The sequence below is a fragment of the Protopterus annectens genome, chromosome 2.part1 (assembly GCF_019279795.1).
Source record: "Protopterus annectens isolate FY-2018-M chromosome 2.part1, PAN1.0, whole genome shotgun sequence".
In the NCBI taxonomy this organism is placed as follows: domain Eukaryota; kingdom Metazoa; phylum Chordata; order Ceratodontiformes; family Protopteridae; genus Protopterus; species Protopterus annectens.
The window spans coordinates 13,565,088-13,578,019 of NC_056729.1; positions in this window are offsets into that span (position 1 = coordinate 13,565,088).

Sequence of the window (12,932 nt, forward strand, 5' to 3'; positions counted from 1 at the left end):
GAATCCACTACTTTTACCCTATTGGCCCATTCTTTCTATCAGAGGTGAGGCCAGGCATCTCAGGACTAGGCAACAGTACTATGACCAATTTGATCCTGCCTAGAGTGTCTAATTAGCCGATCTGCTATCCCCTATTGCAAAAGATAGATTTTAGGAACCAAGCCAACTTCCAAGTCTCCCACTGGCAGCTTTTTTGAACTTCACTGCATAAGGCCTACTGTAAGATGCATGCCTCCACATATTCATTTACCTCACTGTATGTGCTTGGAAAGAGGCAGCACAAGCTCACCTGACTTGTGCTCCACTGATGTAATACTTAATGCACCTTGTAGGTGCCACCAAACAGCAAGCTATGGCCACTTGCTTCCTCTCAGTATGGCCAAAGCTTGAGGTGGCTGCTTCCTATTCTTCCACCCCCAGTCTCTAAGATGGCTGCTTCCTATCCTCCAACCCCCGGTCCCTTGAGGTGGCTGCTTCCTATCCTCCCACCCCCCGGCCTTTCAGTGCCTGATATGATACTCATACTCAGGTCATCTGGGTCATAGTTAGGGCTTCATCCTTCTACACCACACAGTCAAGGCAGCATATCATTTTCTGTCCTCAGATGGTAAAAATATTTAAACTGGTAACTAATGGAGATCAATATTGACTTATTTATTTGGATTAAGTGAAATGATGCTTTGTACAGCCTTTTCAGTCATGACCTGGGGTACAAGGGAAAAGGTAAATTATAAGTGTGAGTGCTTGTGCATATATGTACATTTTTATATAGATATATATTTATATATATATATATATATATATATATATATATATATATATATATATATATATATATACACACATGAAAAAAGAGAGAGAGAGAAAGAGTGAGTAAAATTACCTATTTTCAATGGCAACCCACAGGCATTGTCTGATAAGTGACTTGCTCAGGGTCGCAGAGTTTGCCAATGGAAACTGACTGACTCAAAACCAGAACTGTAAGACAAAGCTCCATCATTAGCAGCTCACAGCATTAATCTTCTAGGTTAAATTGATAGACTCTGAGCTTTTTTTTTTTTTTTTTTTTTTTTTTTTAATGGGTGGGGTCACATTTGTTAAAATGTTAAAACATCACATAAAACTGTTTAAATTTAAAATGTTGTCTAAGTGATGATACTAGTGTGTACAGACCTCCCATTTCAAGGAGAAGGCATTTCTTCTAAGTTTCAAAGTTTGTATATTCTATAAATTGTGTGGCATACTAATATTCATAGATTTCAGCCTTCATAATTTCAAGCAGGCAGCCGAGAAAGGGAAAGCGTCAAAGACACCTTACTTGATAATAACTTAGAACAAGCCATAGGAAAGCTGTTGACATGGCACAAAAGTAAGGGTTTGGCATAATGGTTAATGTGTTTACCTCCCAGACACAAGGTGCTGGATTTTACTCCAACCTCTGGTTATTAGCTTCTCTAATGACTACACTTCATTATACAATACATCTGCCCAACTTCCTTTCCAAAGACAGTCCACCACCACTCCATTTATAAAATGGTCGCTACCATTTTCTTCTAACACTGGTTTTCCAAATTAAATGTTTTCCACGTGTAGGACAGCTTTGGTGGTGTAGAAGGATAAAGCCTTAACAGCAGCTCACGGGACTCAAGGTTGATTACTGGTTTAAGTGACTGCTGGAGCTGGCAGGCCTGATGGGCATGCCCACCCGGGGGATATGTTGGAGCAGAGTAGCTTTATTCCCTTGGAGAAAGGACTGGGATAGAAATATGCAGCCTGAGAGTGGGCATTAGGCTCACTAAGCCACTTGTGGGTGGTAACTTTCCAAGTGGGTGTGCAGGAGTGTGCTCACAGATGGGGAAGGTGCTGTGGACCCCTCTGCAGTGACCCATATCACACATACCCCCACCCAAAGGTGGAGTTTACCCACTAGAAACTCCTCTCAGTGAGGGCACACATCACCCTCATTATTTTCTGAATGAATACCTCCTTCTGGAAAGGTTTCACCCTGGCGCTTAGTGGATGTCCTACTGTACGGGAAACAAATGGCCATGTCCAGTTGGAGGGAGACTCGACGGTCCCAGGCAAAGGTACAAAAATGACATGGCACAGAAAATACTTTCCATGTTTAAATGTTCTACACTTATACTGTACCACCACTTTCCAAAAACATCTATTCCTACACAATAAAAAATAAATAAATAAAAAATTGTTCCCCTATACCCTTTCTTCAAAACCTTCATTTTAATATAAATACCCGGAATCAAATTTCTTCATTAATTAGAAATTGACTGTATGGCAATCTTTCTCTTTTCAAGCATTTTTCTAATTATAATATTCCATCTCAAGCTCATTTTATGATGATCCCATATATAACACTTACTCTAATATGGTGCTAAATAATAATCTTCAATTACCCTTTCTTGCTAACTCATCCTATTCTCTGTTTTACTATTTCAAAATTTCCATAATAAATATTCTTTTTGTTTTCATTATAATCCTATTTTCACACACACTAATTTCTCCACTCTCAGTAGTCCCATCTATTTTTGGGATCCCTTATATTCATAAGGATTCATTAGATCCGCATTTAAGACTTACACTGGCAACAAATGGATTTAAAATGGTATCCTTAGCTGTGCATATTGATAGACAATGCAAACACGTTAGACAACAACAACACACATCTTGTAAGACTCTTGGCATTTGTTACAAAGTTTAAGTCTGGTACCATTTCAACATGACATTTTGTTTATAACCAGTGATACAGTAAATCTATTTATGGTTATCCCACATACATTAGGTTTAGAAGCACATCTGCAAACCTTAGGTAACAGGATAATGTTTCCATGTCTGATTTATATGTTTTATATAGGTTCATAGATAGGTACTAGGCTATCGACCCGAAGGCATTTATAAGCCAAGCCAGAATGTGTTGACTTTCGCCGCCCCCTTAGATTAGTTCCCTGTGCCTCTGTCCAGCAGAGCCACTGAAGTGATCCCCAGGGTAAACTTTCTGTTTCCCATCCACTCGTCAATGTTTCTCTTGAAGAGTGTTAGCAAGGAGCTCTGCCTAATGTAGACTGGAATCTTGTTCCAGAGCATGGGAAGTCTCTGGGACAGGAATCTATGCCTCCAGCACGTCCTATTTATTGTTGTGGTGAGGTTTAGATCCCTAGAGCGTGTGGCATGAGGAGATAAGCTTTTCTTTAGGTGGAGCATGTCTATCAGTTCTGGGTTGGACATGGCCTTGCATGTCAGGCAGAGATCACCTCTGAGTAGGTGATATGCAACCGAGTACAGCTGGAGTTTCTTCAGTCGAGCTGCATAGGGCATCTGTTTGAGGCCAGTGATCCTCTTGGTGAGGTACTTCTGTGGTCTTTCCTGCTATTGCAGGTGTCTTGTAAGATACTTCACAAATGGGGCGTTGTACTCTATGATGGGCCTGATGAGCAATGAGTAGAGGGGCACAATGACCTCTTATGATCTGGATGTGAACACTTTTGTGATAAGTTGGGCCATGTAGAAGGATTTTCTAACCACTTTGGCAATGTGATTATCAAAGGAGAGATTACTATCTACTTGGGTCCCCAGATCCCTTATTACGTCTTCCGTATTTAGGGGACTACCACCTATGTGGTAGTTTGTGGGTAGTTTGTTTTTTTTCCAAAGGAGATGACTATGCACTTTTTGGCATTTAGCTTGAGGTCATGATTTTGACACCAGGTAGCCATCTCAGTGAGACCCTTTTGGAGGATGTCTGTGTCAGCCGGAGATATATCTTTTGGATTTGGTGTGACGCAATAACTTTGTATATTTTGAAGGTGGGTACTTTTGTCAGGTAGCAGGAGTTGCTATGGGGTCTGCTCGCTCTCCTATGTATGCCAATGTAGTACTTGTGTATGGGGGGAGCCATTTTTCTTTCTATCCCAAAACTTTATGCTTGTCCATGCTTTAGATTTTCAAGTTTTATAATTTTTTCATTTAATTCTACAAAACATTTTCACACACCCATCCAAACATTCACTGAGTCCACAGACTTTTTAAACCCTTCACTTGCACAATGTCTTTTAAGTTTATTTTTTACAGCTTCTCCTGAAACAGTATAATTTATAATGTGGATGAAACTCGCTGTCTTATTCAGTTCCACATTAATAAGCTAAAAATTATTCTGCTCTTTTACCAGCCCCTTTTGATTTAATTTCATCAACATCTGCCAACATGATACAGCTCACATAAAACACCATAATACACTTGCCTCACAAAATGAATTACTGCCCTTCAGGTACCCCAGTGACATAGAGACAGACTGTCCATCTTTGACACCAGTGACCCAACTTAGGAAATGGATTTGGGACACTAATAGGGCTTGATGGGTGAGGAAGAAGATAAAGCTGCTGATAACAAGCTCTTCTACCCTAAAGGAATGTTTCAGGAACTTGATGCCTTTGCAATCCCTGGTGGAGACCAGTAACTTCACAGGACATCTCACAGTAAAAGAGGATCTGAAGATGAAGTTCTGATGTCATTAAACTAGCCACCCCCACAATTAGGAACATAGCAGTCTGCTGCAAAATGTTGGCTCTGAGCTTTACATCTGCAACTCCCGTTAGGCTTCCTTGTTCCTTGGGGCTAAATACTACGCTACTGCAAGGCCATCTTCCAAGAAGTCAGGAGGGCCTCCTTGAAAAAGTCACATTCAGGAGTATCCACAAAGAAGCCTTTATGTGATCCAGGACTTGTCTAGAGTGGAATCCAGATGAAAGGCTGGATGTAGCACAGAGCCGAGTGGCAAGAATTAAAAAGAAAAAAATATATATAGGTGTATATATTATTGCCTTGATATCCATTATCTTAAGTCTTAAACTAAAGTACTGTCCCTTCCAGTCTATCTTGTGCTTCCAACCATTTTCATTAAAATATTAAATTTCTTCTTTGCCATTTAAAGGTTCATAAATTCATAGGTAAATACTAGGCAAGCAGACTCCAGAGTATTACACACCTATCCAAAAACCAAACAGTGAACAAAGGTGAAACTCAAACCTGCACTTTTTACTTGTGAGGTAAATATATTAATCAATATGCCAGCCTCCAGTCCTCCAACCTTCCTACACTGTTGCAGACTGCCTTCAGCATAACTTTGTTGATGCCCTGCCTACATCACATTTCTTGAAAAAATGACCTTGTTATTACACAGAAACACGGTCTGATTCTTTTATCAAGTAAGGTTCCTCCAGCTCCACGAGGGTTTGTTTGGAAAATATGTCTAGCATTCCTTGCACTCATTCCTGTCCGCTGCATTACACAACAAGATATCTTAATTGTGTCCTCAGGTTTCAATGCTTCCTTCATTCACATCTCTGGAACTATGATTTCCTCATCAGCCATTGCTTTCTGATAGTCTGTTCCATGACTTCAGTCACACTCTCCACTATCATTCCCAAACCTGAAATGACAGGAAAACAGTTAGGGGGAATTCCCCAGTGGCATGGCCAAAGTACCCCAATCTGTACAGACCCTACTTCAAGTGACACCTAATAATAAGCATGAATCTAGTGGACTAGACTGGTTAACATATGTGAATAAATAAACTAAAGTCAATAGCATACAAGGTGTGCTCTTTAGCAGCCCCTGCACTGTACTTGTAATGGGATATATTCTTAACATGCAGAACGCACAGGGAACTGGGCATGCGGTGTTATTTTCAGTAAAGAAACATCTCCAATATGTTCCCAGATCTTGACCAGGAAGCATGACAACATGACCACAACAATGGCAGACTGCAAAAGAGGGATGGTATTAACAATCACATAAAACAGTCTTCATTGTGGGGTTGTAGGGCTGGCCAACTCTCCAGCTAATCTAAGAAATGCATCCTTACTTCATTTCCTTTGGTTATCATTATCTCCTTTGCTCATCTATCCAACTTAAATACAAGTTTCCACAGCAGGACAAGAGTGAGAAATGTAGTGAGAGTGGCTTTTAGGGTAGTAACAACTCAATGAAAGCAGCAGCATCTTTATTAAAGTCAGCATCTCCATTTCAGTACCAATGCATATTCCTAAAATAACTTCCTAACAGAAGTATGTTCAAAACTTCAAACTCTGTCAGTGTGATATGTCTTTCTTAATGGCAACAATCTAACTGAAACACCCACACATGGTTAAAAATATACCTGCTTTTAGAAACATTTTAAATGTACCTACAGAGTTTTGGGGTCTACCTCCCTGTGAGTAATTGTGCTTCCCTACTTTTTCTCTACGTTTATTATAAATGATTAATGTGTTTTTACCTCATTTTAATTTTGCCACCCCCAACACAGACACATATACACATAGACATACACATACACACACACACACACACACACACACACACACACACACACACACACAATGTATGATGACCAAGAAACATCTGCTGGGGAAAATATTTGTTAAGTACTTCTGGCAGGAATTATGCTATTCCAAAATTTTGCACACAGTGAGTAACAAATGTCTTTATATCAGTCGGCAACTCAATTATACAGCTGCCATGAGGGGAAAAAGGAAAAGAGAAGTTAAAATTATGGGGACGGTTAGTGACCTTGGCTCCCAAGGAGTCAGCTGAGGAAATAGAAAAAGGGTGCCAGTTTACTAGATCACCTATATGGGGTGAGGAGGAAACTGATTTGTGCTACCACTGTCTCAATCAATGAAGTCTAGGAAGGTGTAGAGCATTCACCAAAAACTGGCCATGCATCAGCAAATTCAACAGGATTCCACAAATGCATCACTGCATGTTGTCTATGTGGGTGGGTGTTTAGGGGTACACAGTAAACAAAAAAAAAACATCTTTCTTGTGCAGCACTATGACACTGCATTTGGGACACAATGAATTAATTCTTGCATGGAATACTGAATCAAGTCCAGCTGAAAATGAGGAGCTGATGGGGAGACCAAAAAAAATAAAAAGAAATGTGGAAGCATATCCACTTCCAGCAAACAAACTAATTAATGAAATTAAAACTATGAACAGTTGATCATTTTCAAATGTACTTCTGTATATAAAAAGAAGTCTTAATCAAAGAATCAGTATTTAATAATGTTTTACTTTTTATTTATTGCTTGATTCAGTTTAATTGTAATGCCTGGTTCAAGTTTTTTTTCAATAAGAATATCTCCTGTACAATTGAAAAGATTTTGGAAACTTCCCCAGTGCTTTGGCCTAATTTCCTCTGGTCAGTATAAATACCACCTCAGGTCTCTGCTGAAAAAAGGTCACTAGCCTAATGAAACTAAACTGATTAAGAAAAGATAAATAAATAATAAATAACATTAAAAGACTGTATTCCATGATGTTGATTAATGTCTGGTTTAGACCCACTAGCCTTGTTAGCCCATGTTTGGAGAGACCAAAGCTGGCTTTCGTACTGGGAAATTTGTCCAGAACTCATGAGAAATCCTCCCTTTTTTTACACAATTTTGTGTATATAAATGTTAAATGCTATATATTTCTTTTCATTATTTTCTTTTATTTTCAAGTATTACATGAAGTCAGCACTTTGATGTTTAAAAGTTTAAATGTTTCCCAACTTTTAATTTGGTAAATGCTATGTAGTCTTTTCCATCTACCTAACTGTCCAGTAACACAGGCAAATGGGGCCTCATTTTAACTTCTTATCAGAAGGATGGTAACTCTGTAGTCCCCCCTTATGCTGCATTATAGGATCAGTACTGGAAAGATGAATTCAAACACCTGAAAGGATATTATCATCTGCAGTTTCGTGATTTTTCCATTACTAGAAGCAAGTGTGCTACCTGTCCTGTGACTGACACTGCAAAATTAATTAAAATCGGGTCTATATCACATAGTCAAAGTTAAATAACTTTGAACACGGACTGTTCGAACCATCCTGTTCAAAGTTAAAAAACTTCGACTATGGATAAAAAAAACAAAAAACAGAAAAAATAAACTGTTGTAAGCAGGGGGGAAGCCACCCTGCACCCCCCCCCCCCGCTACTTAAATATACCAACTCCGAGATCGCACCACATTGAACAAAACAGAAACCTCCCCTTATGGAGATTTCCACTGAAACAGTCAAACTTCTGCAAATTCAAACTTAAGGTCTCAACCATATGAGGTTCGAACTTGCACAAGTTCGACTATCTGATAGAAACCCATTAAAATCTATTACTTTTTAGCTTTCTGTAGTAATATTTATGAAATGGGCAGGTTTGCTCTACAGTGTCTGGAATGTGTGTGTGCATATCTTATTATTTATACTTGTGTTTAAGTATCTCTCTATATATGTATGTTTACATACATACGCATACATGCATATATACACTATGCACACATACCGCTATCTGCCTACCTTTCTATAGCTATTCTAACAGCAGACTCCAGATAATGGAAGTAACATGTAGTGCACACTAAGTAGACACTTTGTATTCATTTACACTGTTTGCATACTATCAGAAATATCTTTACTCTTATAGTGTGTCATCAGCACTTCATCTACACAATAGGCATGTCATCAAAGCTACTAAAATTCATTTTATATATTAGTTTTATAATATATAAAATGAATTTATATCTGCTAATATATGCAGAATAATGTTCAGGAGGTAAAGTGACGGTTTACAGGAAGGCAGGACTTGAGCAATTTATATAATACTGGATTGAATAATTGTTAAAAATATAGATGTATACTGTATGAAAAAATGAAAATGTCATTTTTTTTTTCAAATAATTGTATATGTACACGTCATAGTGTACACTGTAATTTAATAACAATGTTTTAAAAACATTCTTCACATCATCCATATGTAAATTGCTCACTAACAGATTTATCTCTAATATAAAAGTTATTCACTTTAACATATGGGGAAAAGTATTTTTATTTTGTTTTAGTTTAATATTTATTGCCCATGCACATAAACATCACAGAGCATATTTACTGTAACGCTCATGCATTGGCCCAGCAATCAAGAAGCCTCAATCCTCACCACTAGCACCAGTGAGGGGCGTCCATATAGGGAGAGGATAATAAATACACACACAGTAAAGTACAATTTCCCTTAAGAACACACAGAGAGCACAGTCAGTCTGGGAATGATTTCTCCCTTTCTCTCCAGGTTCCCAATAAGACTCGCTAATGGCAAAGCTATAGGGTCCAGATCTCAGCCTAGAGGGCAAGCTAAAACCTCAAGCACCTTCTCTGTCCAACCAGTGCTTCGTGTCCCTGCCCAAGTAGCTGACACACACACACTTTGAGATAAGAATTATATACAACCACACAGACACTCCTGGGGAACGCTGGCACAGGTTCCCCAGCTCTGCCCCTTTTACCCAGACTATACGGTAGTACCACTTGCCATCACCCACTAATATTTATCAGCTACTAAAAGGCCCTTATGAAAGGATGTCCAATTATACTGTACAATGTTATTATCCAAATGGTAAGTGCAACTAAACAGTCAAGGCTTATTGGAGTGGCTTGGCCAGTATCACTATATAAATGTGATGTACTCTAGAGCTTAAATTATCTCTACGTGAAACAGGCACAGTTAAAAGGTTTAAAAATATTTAATAATCAATAAAAAAACACAAGACAATACTTCTTACTACACAGTGCTGGTCAAGAGTTCAGAGTTCACATAGAAATACTTAAAATAATACAGCAGAAAAGTTCTGACATCGATACAGAAAAAAAAAACTAATCTCATCTTCCTAGTTGTATCCAAGATAAAACACAGTTCTAAAATAAACTTACATATAGAGCAAGACAGTGCTGGTGATGTTGGATGTTTGCCCTCATTCTTTCTGTCCTTAAACTGACAACACAGTACCACTGATTCATTTCAGATTACATCATTTCTTTCTGGTTCCCTGGCTAATTGAAACTCAGAGGTTAATAGCCCTTTTGATCTTGCAGCTGGTCAGGAAGCCAGAGCAATAAAAGAAACTATGCACGTAAATTCTAGCCATTAACTCTGGCCTTAAAACAATAGGCAGAATGCCTCCCTCTAGACATCTCGGCTCCAAGTTTTAGATCAAAGAATTTCACAATGCTTGACTTATCAGCTTTCTTAAAGCAGAGTGCATTGTTGTTAGATTTTTTCCATTTCAACATCCAATACAGTCTTTTTACATTCAAGAGAACAAGCCTGTGGCTTACATTAATATTTACAAATGACAGAATTATCTACAAAATTCTATCTAGCTAGGCTGGCAGCCTTTACATATCTTCACATTTATAGATATGAAACTTATTTGTAGACAGCTGGAAGGCTCAGAAAAAAAATGTTTGTACTTGTACAAGAGCTACTGTTATATATTCCTTTTAAGTTTTTCACATTTATTTAACAAGAGACAGAAAAATTTAAATCCCTGTAAATTGTATTCATTAATACAAAGGCAGGGTGGATATGCACAGACACACACAAACATATGTGTGTGGAACCAGCCCTTTATCAAAGATTCAGAATTACAAACATCTGTAATGCCAGCAGAAGCAACACTGCATAGCCATGTGATTGCAGAATGCCACCATTATTTAGAGTGGTGGTGGTGGTGGGGGGGGGTAATCAAGGAGATTGGGAATTTGCACATTCCCTGCTGTTGTACAATCTTGGGGTTGGTATGTATAAGTAGCAGGAGGTTTGTGGGGATTTCTCTGTTTTGACTTTCAATCTTTTTAGATCAATCAATTTAGGTTTGGTATTTTGCTTTTTTTTTTTTTTTTTTTTTTTTACTATGGACGCTACACTCGTATGTAAAAATATATAATTATAGCATATGTATGTGTGCATGTGTGTGTGTGTGTGTGTGTGTGTGTGTGTGTGTATATATATATATATATATATATATATACATATATATACATACATACATACACACACACACACACACACACACACACACACACACACATGTATAAAATAATATATGTGTGCGAGTCTCCATACCTAATGCATTCATCTGCTCAGCAAAGATGTTGGCCTGTGAGACTTGTGGTATCCACCAGATGTCATGCAGGCAGCGATCCCTTCCCTGGTCACCACCAGATGTCACACAGGCAGTGATCCCTTCTTCATCCTATCCTTCCTGACTGACCTACCAGCAGCCTCAGGCCATTCCTTAATTTGGGTCACAGGCAGTGGAGACATTTGTGCCATCCTGTCAGGTTCTTGCATTTTAAAGTTAACCATATATGTCTGCTAAAGAAGAAAAACAGACTGGGGGATTTTTTTTGCCACTTTATAAATACCTAAAATAAATTTAAGACAAAAATATCAACTTTGTCAATTTGTTATTGGAGCTCAAGAAATGGACAGGCTGTAGATATATTTTTGATAATGGAGGCAGAATAGTGATTAATTTATCACAGTAGCACCCCATATGTGACTTACCATCCCATATTTCATATATTTAAGTAAGGTACTCTACTTGTAAACCATGAACTCAAGATTTACAAAGCTGCAAATAAATTTATAAGCTTCGGGAGTAATTTTTCAGTTATGTAATGTCTTCTGCTGCAAACAATGCACAATTGTTCAAGTTTACTGACTTCTTCAGATTCATTAAGCAAAGTTCACAGATTATACACAATTTATCCTTGACGTAGTAGCTTTGAGAGTACACACAAAATATAGTTGACATGTGGTTGCGTGCAAATCATTCCCTAGCTAATCTGTTTCTGCACAGATGTTTACATCACTCACTGGTGGTTCCTCCTTGTACAATTTAAAAGCAGATAGAGCCCCTGAGTACTGTAATGTGTGTTAATGTAGTATATTCAGTGGAAGTCATAGCTATCATACAGTATCAGTAATATATGGCCGAGATTATAATCACAGATAGGGTTGTATAGCAGTTAGTGTTGCTCTTATAGCTCTTGGTTCCCAGGTTCCGTTCTCAGCCGGGGTACCTTTTGTCCACTGTTGTAGGTGAATTGGCAATCATTTGTGTTGTCCATAGGTGTGTGTATGTCAACTGAATTTGTGTGTATCCTGTGATGGGTAGATATCCCATTCAGGGTGGGCTTCTATTTTTCGTGCCCACTGTTTGCTAAAATAGGAAACAGTAAACCCTGCATTGGATTAAACAGATCATCAGATAATGAATGAATGTTTCATAAATATATTAGGATACATAAAATGGCTCATGAGAATATTCATTCTGTTTCTGAAGAGTGTACTTTGGTCTTCTAAGCTGCACTGATAATATGCTGATGAGCCCAGTTCAGTGTTCAGTGTCGACTGATCAGACTCACACTTAGAAAACAGCCATTAGAGAATCTGTGAATAAGATGTAACTAGTTCAAATCTTTAAAAAAATTTTTATCTCCCATTGTTTAAAATAATGTAAAAAATACAGATCATCTAACAGCCATAGGCAGTTGATTCCAATGTTTACTATCTCTAATATAAACAAAAACCCTGTGCATTTCATGTAACTTCTACTCTTGTCAGCATGAAGTAAGATACATATACTGAGTGTTGAGGGAATGAGTGATATTCACACTGAAGCTAGTATCATCAGTGCTACACTGAGAGACCTTGAAAACACTGATTAGGTCCCCCACATCAGTTATATATTGAGTAGAGATTTTAATGACTGAAGATGCAAGTGAATATCAATATTTTTTAAACCTCAGATATGTCTAACAAATGTACACTGCAGACATTGTAATATTGCAAAATTCCCACAAGTGTAGTTACAAAATGATGTCCCATACTTAATTACTGCTCTAATCAAGGCTGTATAAACAAACAATAATTTGTTAAAGAATTTAATTTACGGAAATGCCCTCTAAAAGAAACCACTTGGGTTTTCTGGTACACAGCCATGCATGAAGCTAGGTTTACGGATTAAACACAGCCTTGCTCCTGCCATGTTACTACTGAGTACTAGCACCCAATACAGACCCTGAGATCCCACCTCTAAG